We start from the raw sequence: 13,179 nt of genomic DNA, 5'->3' as shown, positions 1-13,179 counted from the left end.
GTCTAAGGCGCTGCATTCAGGTCGCAGTCTCCCCTGGAGGCGTGGGTTCAAATCCCACTTCTGACAGCGTTTGCATGGTTTTTTCACGGTTCCCCTACCTGCTAGTCTTTCACAGCCAAGAACGTTTTTTTTTTTTTTTTAACACATTTTACACAACAGAGCACTGTGGCTCTATAGCTCAGGGGTTAGAGCACTGGTCTTGTAAACCAGGGGTCGTGAGTTCAAATCTCAGTAGGGCCTAAGCGGTATTTCATGCGCTGTATCTTTCTTTCCTGACAACCTATTTTCTTTCACCAGCTGTCTTATCAAAAACCGCCACTGCCTCTAGGTCAACTCCCCTTACATGAAAGATCACATTACATTCAACCCTGGTCAAGGTTCACAACATTGACCCCACTTTGAGCAAAAAAAAAAAAAAACCTTACTGGCTCCAAGAAGACTTAGACCACATTCATAACATTCTCTTCCTAAAAAGAGAGCGGCCGTATTCCGTTCTTCTGGATGGCCAAGAAGCCAACACTGGTGCTTATGCCACCATTCATGGGTTGGCCTAATAACGGTAGCTATGATTCTAGAGCTGGAGGCTGCCTTACTTCTGCCCTCAAGGGCTAGGTGCCATTCACATGTCTTGATTGAAGGCTTCGTAGAAGACCACAATTCAGCTCTCTCAACCACCCTACTTTCCGGTGGCACAATGCACCTCCGTGTCAGGATGGCCGAGCTGTTCAGGTCGCAGTCTCCCCTGGAGGCGTGGGTTTAAATCCCACTTCTGACAGCGTTTGCATGGTTTTTTCACGGTTCCCCTACCTGCTAGTCTTTCACAGCCAAGAACGTTTTTTTTTTTTTTTTTTAACACATTTACACAACAGAGCACTGTGGCTCTATAGCTCAGGGGTTAGAGCACTGGTCTTGTAAACCAGGGGTCGTGAGTTCAAATCTCACTAGGGCCTAAGCGTTATTTCATGCGCTGTATCTTTCTTTCCTGACAACCTATTTTCTTTCACCAGCTGTCTTATTAAAAACCGCCACTGCCTCTAGGTCAACTCCCCTTACATGAAAGATCACATTACATTCAACCCTGGTCAAGGTTCACAACATTGACCCCACTTTGAGCAAAAAAAAAAAAAAAACCTTACTGGCTCCAAGAAGACTTAGACCACATTCATAACATTCTCTTCCTAAAAAGAGAGCGGCCGTATTCCGTTCTTCTGGATGGCCAAGAAGCCAACACTGGTGCTTATGCCACCATTCATGGGTTGGCCTAATAACGGTAGCTATGATTCTAGAGCTGGAGGCTGCCTTACTTCTGCCCTCAAGGGCTAGGTGCCATTCACATGTCTTGATTGAAGGCTTCGTAGAAGACCACAATTCAGCTCTCTCAACCACCCTACTTTCCGGTGGCACAATGCACCTCCGTGTCAGGATGGCCGAGCGGTCTAAGGCGCTGCGTTCAGGTCGCAGTCTCCCCTGGAGGCGTGGGTTCAAATCCCACTTCTGACAGCGTTTGCATGGTTTTTTCACGGTTCCCCTACCTGCTAGTCTTTCACAGCCAAGAACGTTTTTTTTTTTTTTTTTTTAACACATTTACACAACAGAGCACTGTGGCTCTATAGCTCAAGGGTTAGAGCACTGGTCTTGTAAACCAGGGGTCGTGAGTTCAAATCTCACTAGGGCCTAAGCGTTATTTCATGCGCTGTATCTTTCTTTCCTGACAACCTATTTTCTTTCACCAGCTGTCTTATCAAAAACCGCCACTGCCTCTAGGTCAACTCCCCTTACATGAAAGATCACATTACATTCAACCCTGGTCAAGGTTCACAACATTGACCCCACTTTGAGCAAAAAAAAAAAAAAAACCTTACTGGCTCCAAGAAGACTTAGACCACATTCATAACATTCTCTTCCTAAAAAGAGAGCGGCCGTATTCCGTTCTTCTGGATGGCCAAGAAGCCAACACTGGTGCTTATGCCACCATTCATGGGTTGGCCTAATAACGGTAGCTATGATTCTAGAGCTGGAGGCTGCCTTACTTCTGCCCTCAAGGGCTAGGTGCCATTCACATGTCTTGATTGAAGGCTTCGTAGAAGACCACAATTCAGCTCTCTCAACCACCCTACTTTCCGGTGGCACAATGCACCTCCGTGTCAGGATGGCCGAGCGGTCTAAGGCGCTGCGTTCAGGTCGCAGTCTCCCCTGGAGGCGTGGGTTCAAATCCCACTTCTGACAGCGTTTGCATGGTTTTTTCACGGTTCCCCTACCTGCTAGTCTTTCACAGCCAAGAACGTTTTTTTTTTTTTTTTTTTAACACATTTACACAACAGAGCACTGTGGCTCTATAGCTCAGGGGTTAGAGCACTGGTCTTGTAAACCAGGGGTCGTGAGTTCAAATCTCACTAGGGCCTAAGCGTTATTTCATGCGCTGTATCTTTCTTTCCTGACAACCTATTTTCTTTCACCAGCTGTCTTATCAAAAACCGCCACTGCCTCTAGGTCAACTCCCCTTACATGAAAGATCACATTACATTCAACCCTGGTCAAGGTTCACAACATTGACCCCACTTTGAGCAAAAAAAAAAAAAAAACCTTACTGGCTCCAAGAAGACTTAGACCACATTCATAACATTCTCTTCCTAAAAAGAGAGCGGCCGTATTCCGTTCTTCTGGATGGCCAAGAAGCCAACACTGGTGCTTATGCCACCATTCATGGGTTGGCCTAATAACGGTAGCTATGATTCTAGAGCTGGAGGCTGCCTTACTTCTGCCCTCAAGGGCTAGGTGCCATTCACATGTCTTGATTGAAGGCTTCGTAGAAGACCACAATTCAGCTCTCTCAACCACCCTACTTTCCGGTGGCACAATGCACCTCTGTGTCAGGATGGCCGAGCGGTCTAAGGCGCTGCGTTCAGGTCGCAGTCTCCCCTGGAGGCGTGGGTTCAAATCCCACTTCTGACAGCGTTTGCATGGTTTTTTCACGGTTCCCCTACCTGCTAGTCTTTCACAGCCAAGAACGTTTTTTTTTTTTTTTTTTAACACATTTACACAACAGAGCACTGTGGCTCTATAGCTCAGGGGTTAGAGCACTGGTCTTGTAAACCAGGGGTCGTGAGTTCAAATCTCACTAGGGCCTAAGCGTTATTTCATGCGCTGTATCTTTCTTTCCTGACAACCTATTTTCTTTCACCAGCTGTCTTATCAAAAACCGCCACTGCCTCTAGGTCAACTCCCCTTACATGAAAGATCACATTACATTCAACCCTGGTCAAGGTTCACAACATTGACCCCACTTTGAGCAAAAAAAAAAAAAAAACCTTACTGGCTCCAAGAAGACTTAGACCACATTCATAACATTCTCTTCCTAAAAAGAGAGCGGCCGTATTCCGTTCTTCTGGATGGCCAAGAAGCCAACACTGGTGCTTATGCCACCATTCATGGGTTGGCCTAATAACGGTAGCTATGATTCTAGAGCTGGAGGCTGCCTTACTTCTGCCCTCAAGGGCTAGGTGCCATTCACATGTCTTGATTGAAGGCTTCGTAGAAGACCACAATTCAGCTCTCTCAACCACCCTACTTTCCGGTGGCACAATGCACCTCCGTGTCAGGATGGCCGAGCGGTCTAAGGCGCTGCGTTCAGGTCGCAGTCTCCCCTGGAGGCGTGGGTTCAAATCCCACTTCTGACAGCGTTTGCATGGTTTTTTCACGGTTCCCCTACCTGCTAGTCTTTCACAGCCAAGAACGGTTTTTTTTTTTTTTTTTTAACACATTTACACAACAGAGCACTGTGGCTCTATAGCTCAGGGGTTAGAGCACTGGTCTTGTAAACCAGGGGTCGTGAGTTCAAATCTCACTAGGGCCTAAGCGTTATTTCATGCGCTGTATCTCTCTTTCCTGACAACCTATTTTCTTTCACCAGCTGTCTTATCAAAAACCGCCACTGCCTCTAGGTCAACTCCCCTTACATGAAAGATCACATTACATTCAACCCTGGTCAAGGTTCACAACATTGACCCCACTTTGAGCAAAAAAAAAAAAAAAAACCTTACTGGCTCCAAGAAGACTTAGACCACATTCATAACATTCTCTTCCTAAAAAGAGAGCGGCCGTATTCCGTTCTTCTGGATGGCCAAGAAGCCAACACTGGTGCTTATGCCACCATTCATGGGTTGGCCTAATAACGGTAGCTATGATTCTAGAGCTGGAGGCTGCCTTACTTCTGCCCTCAAGGGCTAGGTGCCATTCACATGTCTTGATTGAAGGCTTCGTAGAAGACCACAATTCAGCTCTCTCAACCACCCTACTTTCCGGTGGCACAATGCACCTCCGTGTCAGGATGGCCGAGCGGTCTAAGGCGCTGCGTTCAGGTCGCAGTCTCCCCTGGAGGCGTGGGTTCAAATCCCACTTCTGACAGCATTTGCATGGTTTTTTCACGGTTCCCCTACCTGCTAGTCTTTCACAGCCAAGAACGTTTTTTTTTTTTTTTTTTTTTAACACATTTACACAACAGAGCACTGTGGCTCTATAGCTCAGGGGTTAGAGCACTGGTCTTGTAAACCAGGGGTCGTGAGTTCAAATCTCACTAGGGCCTAAGCGTTATTTCATGCGCTGTATCTTTCTTTCCTGACAACCTATTTTCTTTCACCAGCTGTCTTATCAAAAACCGCCACTGCCTCTAGGTCAACTCCCCTTACATGAAAGATCACATTACATTCAACCCTGGTCAAGGTTCACAACATTGACCCCACTTTGAGCAAAAAAAAGAAAAAACCTTACTGGCTCCAAGAAGACTTAGACCACATTCATAACATTCTCTTCCTAAAAAGAGAGCGGCCGTATTCCGTTCTTCTGGATGGCCAAGAAGCCAACACTGGTGCTTATGCCACCATTCATGGGTTGGCCTAATAACGGTAGCTATGATTCTAGAGCTGGAGGCTGCCTTACTTCTGCCCTCAAGGGCTAGGTGCCATTCACATGTCTTGATTGAAGGCTTCGTAGAAGACCACAATTCAGCTCTCTCAACCACCCTACTTTCCGGTGGCACAATGCACCTCCGTGTCAGGATGGCCGAGCGGTCTAAGGCGCTGCGTTCAGGTCGCAGTCTCCCCTGGAGGCGCGGGTTCAAATCCCACTTCTGACAGCATTTGCATGGTTTTTTCACGGTTCCCCTACCTGCTAGTCTTTCACAGCCAAGAACGTTTTTTTTTTTTTTTAAACACATTTACACAACAGAGCACTGTGGCTCTATAGCTCAGGGGTTAGAGCACTGGTCTTGTAAACCAGGGGTCGTGAGTTCAAATCTCACTAGGGCCTAAGCGTTATTTCATGCGCTGTATCTTTCTTTCCTGACAACCTATTTTCTTTCACCAGCTGTCTTATCAAAAACCGCCACTGCCTCTAGGTCAACTCCCCTTACATGAAAGATCACATTACATTCAACCCTGGTCAAGGTTCACAACATTGACCCCACTTTGAGCAAAAAAAAAAAAAAACCTTACTGGCTCCAAGAAGACTTAGACCACATTCATAACATTCTCTTCCTAAAAAGAGAGCGGCCGTATTCCGTTCTTCTGGATGGCCAAGAAGCCAACACTGGTGCTTATGCCACCATTCATGGGTTGGCCTAATAACGGTAGCTATGATTCTAGAGCTGGAGGCTGCCTTACTTCTGCCCTCAAGGGCTAGGTGCCATTCACATGTCTTGATTGAAGGCTTCGTAGAAGACCACAATTCAGCTCTCTCAACCACCCTACTTTCCGGTGGCACAATGCACCTCCGTGTCAGGATGGCCGAGCGGTCTAAGGCGCTGCGTTCAGGTCGCAGTCTCCCCTGGAGGTGTGGGTTCAAATCCCACTTCTGACAGCGTTTGCATGGTTTTTTCACGGTTCCCCTACCTGCTAGTCTTTCACAGCCAAGAACGTTTTTTTTTTTTTTTTTTTTAACACATTTACACAGCAGAGCACTGTGGCTCTATAGCTCAGGGGTTAGAGCACTGGTCTTGTAAACCAGGGGTCGTGAGTTCAAATCTCACTAGGGCCTAAGCGGTATTTCATGCGCTGTATCTTTCTTTCCTGACAACCTATTTTCTTTCACCAGCTGTCTTATCAAAAACCGCCACTGCCTCTAGGTCAACTCCCCTTACATGAAAGATCACATTACATTCAACCCTGGTCAAGGTTCACAACATTGACCCCACTTTGAGCAAAAAAAAAAAAAAAACCTTACTGGCTCCTAGAAGACTTAGACCACATTCATAACATTCTCTTCCTAAAAAGAGAGCGGCCGTATTCCGTTCTTCTGGATGGCCAAGAAGCCAACACTGGTGCTTATGCCACCATTCATGGGTTGGCCTAATAACGGTAGCTATGATTCTAGAGCTGGAGGCTGCCTTACTTCTGCCCTCAAGGGCTAGGTGCCATTCACATGTCTTGATTGAAGGCTTCGTAGAAGACCACAATTCAGCTCTCTCAACCTCCGTGACCTCCGTGTCAGGATGGCCGAGCGGTCTAAGGCGCTGCGTTCAGGTCGCAGTCTCCCCTGGAGGCGTGGGTTCAAATCCCACTTCTGACAGCGTTTGCATGGTTTTTTCACGGTTCCCCTACCTGCTAGTCTTTCACAGCCAAGAACGTTTTTTTTTTTTTTTTTTAACACATTTACACAGCAGAGCACTGTGGCTCTATAGCTCAGGGGTTAGAGCACTGGTCTTGTAAACCAGGGGTCGTGAGTTCAAATCTCACTAGGGCCTAAGCGTTATTTCATGCGCTGTATCTTTCTTTCCTGACAACCTATTTTCTTTCACCATCTGTCTTATCAAAAACCGCCACTGCCTCTAGGTCAACTCCCCTTACATGAAAGATCACATTACATTCAACCCTGGTCAAGGTTCACAACATTGACCCCACTTTGAGCAAAAAAAAAAAAAAAAACCTTACTGGCTCCTAGAAGACTTAGACCACATTCATAACATTCTCTTCCTAAAAAGAGAGCGGCCGTATTCCGTTCTTCTGGATGGCCAAGAAGCCAACACTGGTGCTTATGCCACCATTCATGGGTTGGCCTAATAACGGTAGCTATGATTCTAGAACTGGAGGCTGCCTTACTTCTGCCCTCAAGGGCTAGGTGCCATTCACATGTCTTGATTGAAGGCTTCGTAGAAGACCACAATTCAGCTCTCTCAACCACCCTACTTTCCGGTGGCACAATGTACCTCCGTGTCAGGATGGCCGAGCGGTCTAAGGCGCTGCGTTCAGGTCGCAGTCTCCCCTGGAGGCGTGGGTTCAAATCCCACTTCTGACAGCGTTTGCATGGTTTTTTCACGGTTCCCCTACCTGCTAGTCTTTCACAGCCAAGAACGTTTTTTTTTTTTTTTTTTAACACATTTACACAACAGAGCACTGTGGCTCTATAGCTCAGGGGTTAGAGCACTGGTCTTGCAAACCAGGGGTTGTGAGTTCAAATCTCACTAGGGCCTAAGCGTTATTTCATGCGCTGTATCTTTCTTTCCTGACAACCTATTTTCTTTCACCAGCTGTCTTATCAAAAACCGCCACTGCCTCTAGGTCAACTCCCCTTACATGAAAGATCACATTACATTCAACCCTGGTCAAGGTTCACAACATTGACCCCACTTTGAGCAAAAAAAAAAAAAAACCTTACTGGCTCCAAGAAGACTTAGACCACATTCATAACATTCTCTTCCTAAAAAGAGAGCGGCCGTATTCCGTTCTTCTGGATGGCCAAGAAGCCAACACTGGTGCTTATGCCACCATTCATGGGTTGGCCTAATAACGGTAGCTATGATTCTAGAGCTGGAGGCTGCCTTACTTCTGCCCTCAAGGGCTAGGTGCCATTCACATGTCTTGATTGAAGGCTTCGTAGAAGACCACAATTCAGCTCTCTCAACCACCCTACTTTCCGGTGGCACAATGCACCTCCGTGTCAGGATGGCCGAGCGGTCTAAGGCGCTGCGTTCAGGTCGCAGTCTCCCCTGGAGGCGTGGGTTCAAATCCCACTTCTGACAGCGTTTGCATGGTTTTTTCACGGTTCCCCTACCTGCTAGTCTTTCACAGCCAAGAACGTTTTTTTTTTTTTTTTTTTAACACATTTACACAACAGAGCACTGTGGCTCTATAGCTCAGGGGTTAGAGCACTGGTCTTGTAAACCAGGGGTCGTGAGTTCAAATCTCACTAGGGCCTAAGCGTTATTTCATGCGCTGTATCTTTCTTTCCTGACAACCTATTTTCTTTCACCAGCCATCTTATCAAAAACCGCCACTGCCTCTAGGTCAACTCCCCTTACATGAAAGATCACATTACATTCAACCCTGGTCAAGGCCACATTCATAACATTCTCTTCCTAAAAAGAGAGCGGCCGTATTCCGTTCTTCTGGATGCCACCATTCATGGGTTGGCCTAATAACGGTAGCTATGATTCTAGAGCTGGAGGCTGCCTTACTTCTGCCCTCAAGGGCTAGGTGCCATTCACATGTCTTGATTGAAGGCTTCGTAGAAGACCACAATTCAGCTCTCTCAACCACCCTACTTTCCGGTGGCACAATGCACCTCCGTGTCAGGATGGCCGAGCGGTCTAAGGCGCTGCGTTCAGGTCGCAGTCTCCCCTGGAGGCGTGGGTTCAAATCCCACTTCTGACAGCGTTTGCATGGTTTTTTCACGGTTCCCCTACCTGCTAGTCTTTCACAGCCAAGAACGTTTTTTTTTTTTTTTTTTTAACACATTTACACAGCAGAGCACTGTGGCTCTATAGCTCAGGGGTTAGAGCACTGGTCTTGTAAACCAGGGGTCGTGAGTTCAAATCTCACTAGGGCCTAAGCGGTATTTCATGCGCTGTATCTTTCTTTCCTGACAACCTATTTTCTTTCACCAGCTGTCTTATCAAAAACCGCCACTGCCTCTAGGTCAACTCCCCTTACATGAAAGATCACATTACATTCAACCCTGGTCAAGGTTCACAACATTGACCCCACTTTGAGCAAAAAAAAAAAAAAAACCTTACTGGCTCCTAGAAGACTTAGACCACATTCATAACATTCTCTTCCTAAAAAGAGAGCGGCCGTATTCCGTTCTTCTGGATGGCCAAGAAGCCAACACTGGTGCTTATGCCACCATTCATGGGTTGGCCTAATAACGGTAGCTATGATTCTAGAGCTGGAGGCTGCCTTACTTCTGCCCTCAAGGGCTAGGTGCCATTCACATGTCTTGATTGAAGGCTTCGTAGAAGACCACAATTCAGCTCTCTCAACCTCCGTGACCTCCGTGTCAGGATGGCCGAGCGGTCTAAGGCGCTGCGTTCAGGTCGCAGTTTCCCCTGGAGGCGTGGGTTCAAATCCCACTTCTGACAGCGTTTGCATGGTTTTTTCACGGTTCCCCTACCTGCTAGTCTTTCACAGCCAAGAACGTTTTTTTTTTTTTTTTTTTAACACATTTACACAGCAGAGCTCTGTGGCTCTATAGCTCAGGGGTTAGAGCACTGGTCTTGTAAACCAGGGGTCGTGAGTTCAAATCTCACTAGGGCCTAAGCGTTATTTCATGCGCTGTATCTTTCTTTCCTGACAACCTATTTTCTTTCACCAGCTGTCTTATCAAAAACCGCCACTGCCTCTAGGTCAACTCCCCTTACATGAAAGATCACATTACATTCAACCCTGGTCAAGGTTCACAACATTGACCCCACTTTGAGCAAAAAAAAAAAAAAAACCTTACTGGCTCCTAGAAGACTTAGACCACATTCATAACATTCTCTTCCTAAAAAGAGAGCGGCCGTATTCCGTTCTTCTGGATGGCCAAGAAGCCAACACTGGTGCTTATGCCACCATTCATGGGTTGGCCTAATAACGGTAGCTATGATTCTAGAGCTGGAGGCTGCCTTACTTCTGCCCTCAAGGGCTAGGTGCCATTCACATGTCTTGATTGAAGGCTTCGTAGAAGACCACAATTCAGCTCTCTCAACCACCCTACTTTCCGGTGGCACAATGCACCTCCGTGTCAGGATGGCCGAGCGGTCTAAGGCGCTGCGTTCAGGTCGCAGTCTCCCCTGGAGGCGTGGGTTCAAATCCCACTTCTGACAGCGTTTGCATGGTTTTTTCACGGTTCCCCTACCTGCTAGTCTTTCACAGCCAAGAACGTTTTTTTTTTTTTTTTTAACACATTTACACAACAGAGCACTGTGGCTCTATAGCTCAGGGGTTAGAGCACTGGTCTTGTAAACCAGGGGTTGTGAGTTCAAATCTCACTAGGGCCTAAGCGTTATTTCATGCGCTGTATCTTTCTTTCCTGACAACCTATTTTCTTTCACCAGCTGTCTTATCAAAAACCGCCACTGCCTCTAGGTCAACTCCCCTTACATGAAAGATCACATTACATTCAACCCTGGTCAAGGTTCACAACATTGACCCCACTTTGAGCAAAAAAAAAACAAAACCTTACTGGCTCCAAGAAGACTTAGACCACATTCATAACATTCTCTTCCTAAAAAGAGAGCGGCCGTATTCCGTTCTTCTGGATGGCCAAGAAGCCAACACTGGTGCTTATGCCACCATTCATGGGTTGGCCTAATAACGGTAGCTATGATTCTAGAGCTGGAGGCTGCCTTACTTCTGCCCTCAAGGGCTAGGTGCCATTCACATGTCTTGATTGAAGGCTTCGTAGAAGACCACAATTCAGCTCTCTCAACCACCCTACTTTCCGGTGGCACAATGCACCTCTGTGTCAGGATGGCCGAGCGGTCTAAGGCGCTGCGTTCAGGTCGCAGTCTCCCCTGGAGGCGTGGGTTCAAATCCCACTTCTGACAGCGTTTGCATGGTTTTTTCACGGTTCCCCTACCTGCTAGTCTTTCACAGCCAAGAACGTTTTTTTGTTTGTTTTTTTAACACATTTACACAACAGAGCACTGTGGCTCTATAGCTCAGGGGTTAGAGCACTGGTCTTGTAAACCAGGGGTTGTGAGTTCAAATCTCACTAGGGCCTAAGCGTTATTTCATGCGCTGTATCTTTCTTTCCTGACAACCTATTTTCTTTCACCAGCTGTCTTATCAAAAACCGCCACTGCCTCTAGGTCAACTCCCCTTACATGAAAGATCACATTACATTCAACCCTGGTCAAGGTTCACAACATTGACCCCACTTTGAGCAAAAAAAAAAAAAAAACCTTACTGGCTCCAAGAAGACTTAGACCACATTCATAACATTCTCTTCCTAAAAAGAGAGCGGCCGTATTCCGTTCTTCTGGATGGCCAAGAAGCCAACACTGGTGCTTATGCCACCATTCATGGGTTGGCCTAATAACGGTAGCTATGATTCTAGAGCTGGAGGCTGCCTTACTTCTGCCCTCAAGGGCTAGGTGCCATTCACATGTCTTGATTGAAGGCTTCGTAGAAGACCACAATTCAGCTCTCTCAACCACCCTACTTTCCGGTGGCACAATGCACCTCCGTGTCAGGATGGGCGAGCGGTCTAAGGCGCTGCGTTCAGGTCGCAGTCTCCCCTGGAGGCGTGGGTTCAAATCCCACTTCTGACAGCGTTTGCATGGTTTTTTCACGGTTCCCCTACCTGCTAGTCTTTCACAGCCAAGAACGTTTTTTTTTTTTTTTTTTAACACATTTACACAACAGAGCACTGTGGCTCTATAGCTCAGGGGTTAGAGCACTGGTCTTGTAAACCAGGGGTCGTGAGTTCAAATCTCACTAGGGCCTAAGCGGTATTTCATGCGCTGTATCTTTCTTTCCTGACAACCTATTTTCTTTCACCAGCTGTCTTATCAAAAACCGCCACTGCCTCTAGGTCAACTCCCCTTACATGAAAGATCACATTACATTCAACCCTGGTCAAGGTTCACAACATTGACCCCACTTTGAGCAAAAAAAAAAAAAAAACCTTACTGGCTCCTAGAAGACTTAGACCACATTCATAACATTCTCTTCCTAAAAAGAGAGCGGCCGTATTCCGTTCTTCTGGATGGCCAAGAAGCCAACACTGGTGCTTATGCCACCATTCATGGGTTGGCCTAATAACGGTAGCTATGATTCTAGAGCTGGAGGCTGCCTTACTTCTGCCCTCAAGGGCTAGGTGCCATTCACATGTCTTGATTGAAGGCTTCGTAGAAGACCACAATTCAGCTCTCTCAACCTCCGTGACCTCCGTGTCAGGATGGCCGAGCGGTCTAAGGCGCTGCGTTCAGGTCGCAGTCTCCCCTGGAGGCGTGGGTTCAAATCCCACTTCTGACAGCGTTTGCATGGTTTTTTCACGGTTCCCCTACCTGCTAGTCTTTCACAGCCAAGAACGTTTTTTTTTTTTTTTTTTAACACATTTACACAGCAGAGCACTGTGGCTCTATAGCTCAGGGGTTAGAGCACTGGTCTTGTAAACCAGGGGTCGTGAGTTCAAATCTCACTAGGGCCTAAGCGTTATTTCATGCGCTGTATCTTTCTTTCCTGACAACCTATTTTCTTTCACCATCTGTCTTATCAAAAACCGCCACTGCCTCTAGGTCAACTCCCCTTACATGAAAGATCACATTACATTCAACCCTGGTCAAGGTTCACAACATTGACCCCACTTTGAGCAAAAAAAAAAAAAAAAACCTTACTGGCTCCTAGAAGACTTAGACCACATTCATAACATTCTCTTCCTAAAAAGAGAGCGGCCGTATTCCGTTCTTCTGGATGGCCAAGAAGCCAACACTGGTGCTTATGCCACCATTCATGGGTTGGCCTAATAACGGTAGCTATGATTCTAGAACTGGAGGCTGCCTTACTTCTGCCCTCAAGGGCTAGGTGCCATTCACATGTCTTGATTGAAGGCTTCGTAGAAGACCACAATTCAGCTCTCTCAACCACCCTACTTTCCGGTGGCACAATGTACCTCCGTGTCAGGATGGCCGAGCGGTCTAAGGCGCTGCGTTCAGGTCGCAGTCTCCCCTGGAGGCGTGGGTTCAAATCCCACTTCTGACAGCGTTTGCATGGTTTTTTCACGGTTCCCCTACCTGCTAGTCTTTCACAGCCAAGAACGTTTTTTTTTTTTTTTTTTAACACATTTACACAACAGAGCACTGTGGCTCTATAGCTCAGGGGTTAGAGCACTGGTCTTGCAAACCAGGGGTTGTGAGTTCAAATCTCACTAGGGCCTAAGCGTTATTTCATGCGCTGTATCTTTCTTTCCTGACAACCTATTTTC

The 13,179-nt window shown here is 46.8% G+C and overlaps 32 non-coding genes across 32 annotated transcripts; all 32 read left to right on the top strand.

Annotated features, from left to right (window-relative positions):
* The first annotated feature begins 877 nt into the window (after positions 1–877).
* TRNAT-UGU (transfer RNA threonine (anticodon UGU)) lies at positions 878–950 on the top strand. Its single transcript has one exon. It is a non-coding gene; the product is annotated as a tRNA-Thr (tRNA).
* Positions 951–1,417: 467 nt separating this feature from the next.
* TRNAL-CAG (transfer RNA leucine (anticodon CAG)) lies at positions 1,418–1,500 on the top strand. The gene has a single exon. It is a non-coding gene; the product is annotated as a tRNA-Leu (tRNA).
* Positions 1,501–1,603: 103 nt separating this feature from the next.
* On the top strand, positions 1,604–1,676 carry TRNAT-UGU (transfer RNA threonine (anticodon UGU)). Its single transcript has one exon. It is a non-coding gene; the product is annotated as a tRNA-Thr (tRNA).
* A 467-nt stretch (positions 1,677–2,143) lies between these two features.
* Positions 2,144–2,226, top strand: TRNAL-CAG (transfer RNA leucine (anticodon CAG)). The gene has a single exon. It is a non-coding gene; the product is annotated as a tRNA-Leu (tRNA).
* A 103-nt stretch (positions 2,227–2,329) lies between these two features.
* Positions 2,330–2,402, top strand: TRNAT-UGU (transfer RNA threonine (anticodon UGU)). The gene has a single exon. It is a non-coding gene; the product is annotated as a tRNA-Thr (tRNA).
* A 467-nt stretch (positions 2,403–2,869) lies between these two features.
* On the top strand, positions 2,870–2,952 carry TRNAL-CAG (transfer RNA leucine (anticodon CAG)). Its single transcript has one exon. It is a non-coding gene; the product is annotated as a tRNA-Leu (tRNA).
* Positions 2,953–3,054: 102 nt separating this feature from the next.
* On the top strand, positions 3,055–3,127 carry TRNAT-UGU (transfer RNA threonine (anticodon UGU)). The gene has a single exon. It is a non-coding gene; the product is annotated as a tRNA-Thr (tRNA).
* A 467-nt stretch (positions 3,128–3,594) lies between these two features.
* TRNAL-CAG (transfer RNA leucine (anticodon CAG)) lies at positions 3,595–3,677 on the top strand. The gene has a single exon. It is a non-coding gene; the product is annotated as a tRNA-Leu (tRNA).
* Positions 3,678–3,780: 103 nt separating this feature from the next.
* Positions 3,781–3,853, top strand: TRNAT-UGU (transfer RNA threonine (anticodon UGU)). The gene has a single exon. It is a non-coding gene; the product is annotated as a tRNA-Thr (tRNA).
* Positions 3,854–4,321: 468 nt separating this feature from the next.
* TRNAL-CAG (transfer RNA leucine (anticodon CAG)) lies at positions 4,322–4,404 on the top strand. The gene has a single exon. It is a non-coding gene; the product is annotated as a tRNA-Leu (tRNA).
* Positions 4,405–4,509: 105 nt separating this feature from the next.
* On the top strand, positions 4,510–4,582 carry TRNAT-UGU (transfer RNA threonine (anticodon UGU)). The gene has a single exon. It is a non-coding gene; the product is annotated as a tRNA-Thr (tRNA).
* A 649-nt stretch (positions 4,583–5,231) lies between these two features.
* On the top strand, positions 5,232–5,304 carry TRNAT-UGU (transfer RNA threonine (anticodon UGU)). Its single transcript has one exon. It is a non-coding gene; the product is annotated as a tRNA-Thr (tRNA).
* A 466-nt stretch (positions 5,305–5,770) lies between these two features.
* TRNAL-CAG (transfer RNA leucine (anticodon CAG)) lies at positions 5,771–5,853 on the top strand. The gene has a single exon. It is a non-coding gene; the product is annotated as a tRNA-Leu (tRNA).
* Positions 5,854–5,957: 104 nt separating this feature from the next.
* TRNAT-UGU (transfer RNA threonine (anticodon UGU)) lies at positions 5,958–6,030 on the top strand. The gene has a single exon. It is a non-coding gene; the product is annotated as a tRNA-Thr (tRNA).
* A 448-nt stretch (positions 6,031–6,478) lies between these two features.
* On the top strand, positions 6,479–6,561 carry TRNAL-CAG (transfer RNA leucine (anticodon CAG)). Its single transcript has one exon. It is a non-coding gene; the product is annotated as a tRNA-Leu (tRNA).
* A 102-nt stretch (positions 6,562–6,663) lies between these two features.
* On the top strand, positions 6,664–6,736 carry TRNAT-UGU (transfer RNA threonine (anticodon UGU)). The gene has a single exon. It is a non-coding gene; the product is annotated as a tRNA-Thr (tRNA).
* Positions 6,737–7,204: 468 nt separating this feature from the next.
* On the top strand, positions 7,205–7,287 carry TRNAL-CAG (transfer RNA leucine (anticodon CAG)). The gene has a single exon. It is a non-coding gene; the product is annotated as a tRNA-Leu (tRNA).
* A 102-nt stretch (positions 7,288–7,389) lies between these two features.
* Positions 7,390–7,462, top strand: TRNAA-UGC (transfer RNA alanine (anticodon UGC)). The gene has a single exon. It is a non-coding gene; the product is annotated as a tRNA-Ala (tRNA).
* A 466-nt stretch (positions 7,463–7,928) lies between these two features.
* On the top strand, positions 7,929–8,011 carry TRNAL-CAG (transfer RNA leucine (anticodon CAG)). The gene has a single exon. It is a non-coding gene; the product is annotated as a tRNA-Leu (tRNA).
* Positions 8,012–8,114: 103 nt separating this feature from the next.
* TRNAT-UGU (transfer RNA threonine (anticodon UGU)) lies at positions 8,115–8,187 on the top strand. The gene has a single exon. It is a non-coding gene; the product is annotated as a tRNA-Thr (tRNA).
* Positions 8,188–8,559: 372 nt separating this feature from the next.
* TRNAL-CAG (transfer RNA leucine (anticodon CAG)) lies at positions 8,560–8,642 on the top strand. Its single transcript has one exon. It is a non-coding gene; the product is annotated as a tRNA-Leu (tRNA).
* Positions 8,643–8,745: 103 nt separating this feature from the next.
* TRNAT-UGU (transfer RNA threonine (anticodon UGU)) lies at positions 8,746–8,818 on the top strand. The gene has a single exon. It is a non-coding gene; the product is annotated as a tRNA-Thr (tRNA).
* Positions 8,819–9,452: 634 nt separating this feature from the next.
* TRNAT-UGU (transfer RNA threonine (anticodon UGU)) lies at positions 9,453–9,525 on the top strand. The gene has a single exon. It is a non-coding gene; the product is annotated as a tRNA-Thr (tRNA).
* A 467-nt stretch (positions 9,526–9,992) lies between these two features.
* TRNAL-CAG (transfer RNA leucine (anticodon CAG)) lies at positions 9,993–10,075 on the top strand. Its single transcript has one exon. It is a non-coding gene; the product is annotated as a tRNA-Leu (tRNA).
* A 101-nt stretch (positions 10,076–10,176) lies between these two features.
* On the top strand, positions 10,177–10,249 carry TRNAT-UGU (transfer RNA threonine (anticodon UGU)). The gene has a single exon. It is a non-coding gene; the product is annotated as a tRNA-Thr (tRNA).
* Positions 10,250–10,715: 466 nt separating this feature from the next.
* Positions 10,716–10,798, top strand: TRNAL-CAG (transfer RNA leucine (anticodon CAG)). Its single transcript has one exon. It is a non-coding gene; the product is annotated as a tRNA-Leu (tRNA).
* Positions 10,799–10,901: 103 nt separating this feature from the next.
* Positions 10,902–10,974, top strand: TRNAT-UGU (transfer RNA threonine (anticodon UGU)). Its single transcript has one exon. It is a non-coding gene; the product is annotated as a tRNA-Thr (tRNA).
* Positions 10,975–11,626: 652 nt separating this feature from the next.
* Positions 11,627–11,699, top strand: TRNAT-UGU (transfer RNA threonine (anticodon UGU)). Its single transcript has one exon. It is a non-coding gene; the product is annotated as a tRNA-Thr (tRNA).
* Positions 11,700–12,147: 448 nt separating this feature from the next.
* On the top strand, positions 12,148–12,230 carry TRNAL-CAG (transfer RNA leucine (anticodon CAG)). Its single transcript has one exon. It is a non-coding gene; the product is annotated as a tRNA-Leu (tRNA).
* A 102-nt stretch (positions 12,231–12,332) lies between these two features.
* On the top strand, positions 12,333–12,405 carry TRNAT-UGU (transfer RNA threonine (anticodon UGU)). Its single transcript has one exon. It is a non-coding gene; the product is annotated as a tRNA-Thr (tRNA).
* Positions 12,406–12,873: 468 nt separating this feature from the next.
* On the top strand, positions 12,874–12,956 carry TRNAL-CAG (transfer RNA leucine (anticodon CAG)). Its single transcript has one exon. It is a non-coding gene; the product is annotated as a tRNA-Leu (tRNA).
* A 102-nt stretch (positions 12,957–13,058) lies between these two features.
* Positions 13,059–13,131, top strand: TRNAA-UGC (transfer RNA alanine (anticodon UGC)). Its single transcript has one exon. It is a non-coding gene; the product is annotated as a tRNA-Ala (tRNA).
* The last annotated feature ends 48 nt before the right edge of the window (positions 13,132–13,179 follow it).

Source organism: Hyperolius riggenbachi, chromosome 1 (genome assembly GCF_040937935.1).
Source record: "Hyperolius riggenbachi isolate aHypRig1 chromosome 1, aHypRig1.pri, whole genome shotgun sequence".
NCBI classification, from domain to species: Eukaryota; Metazoa; Chordata; class Amphibia; order Anura; family Hyperoliidae; genus Hyperolius; species Hyperolius riggenbachi.
Note: the sequence above shows the minus strand (reverse complement) of the source record. Positions and strands in the feature narration are given on the sequence as shown.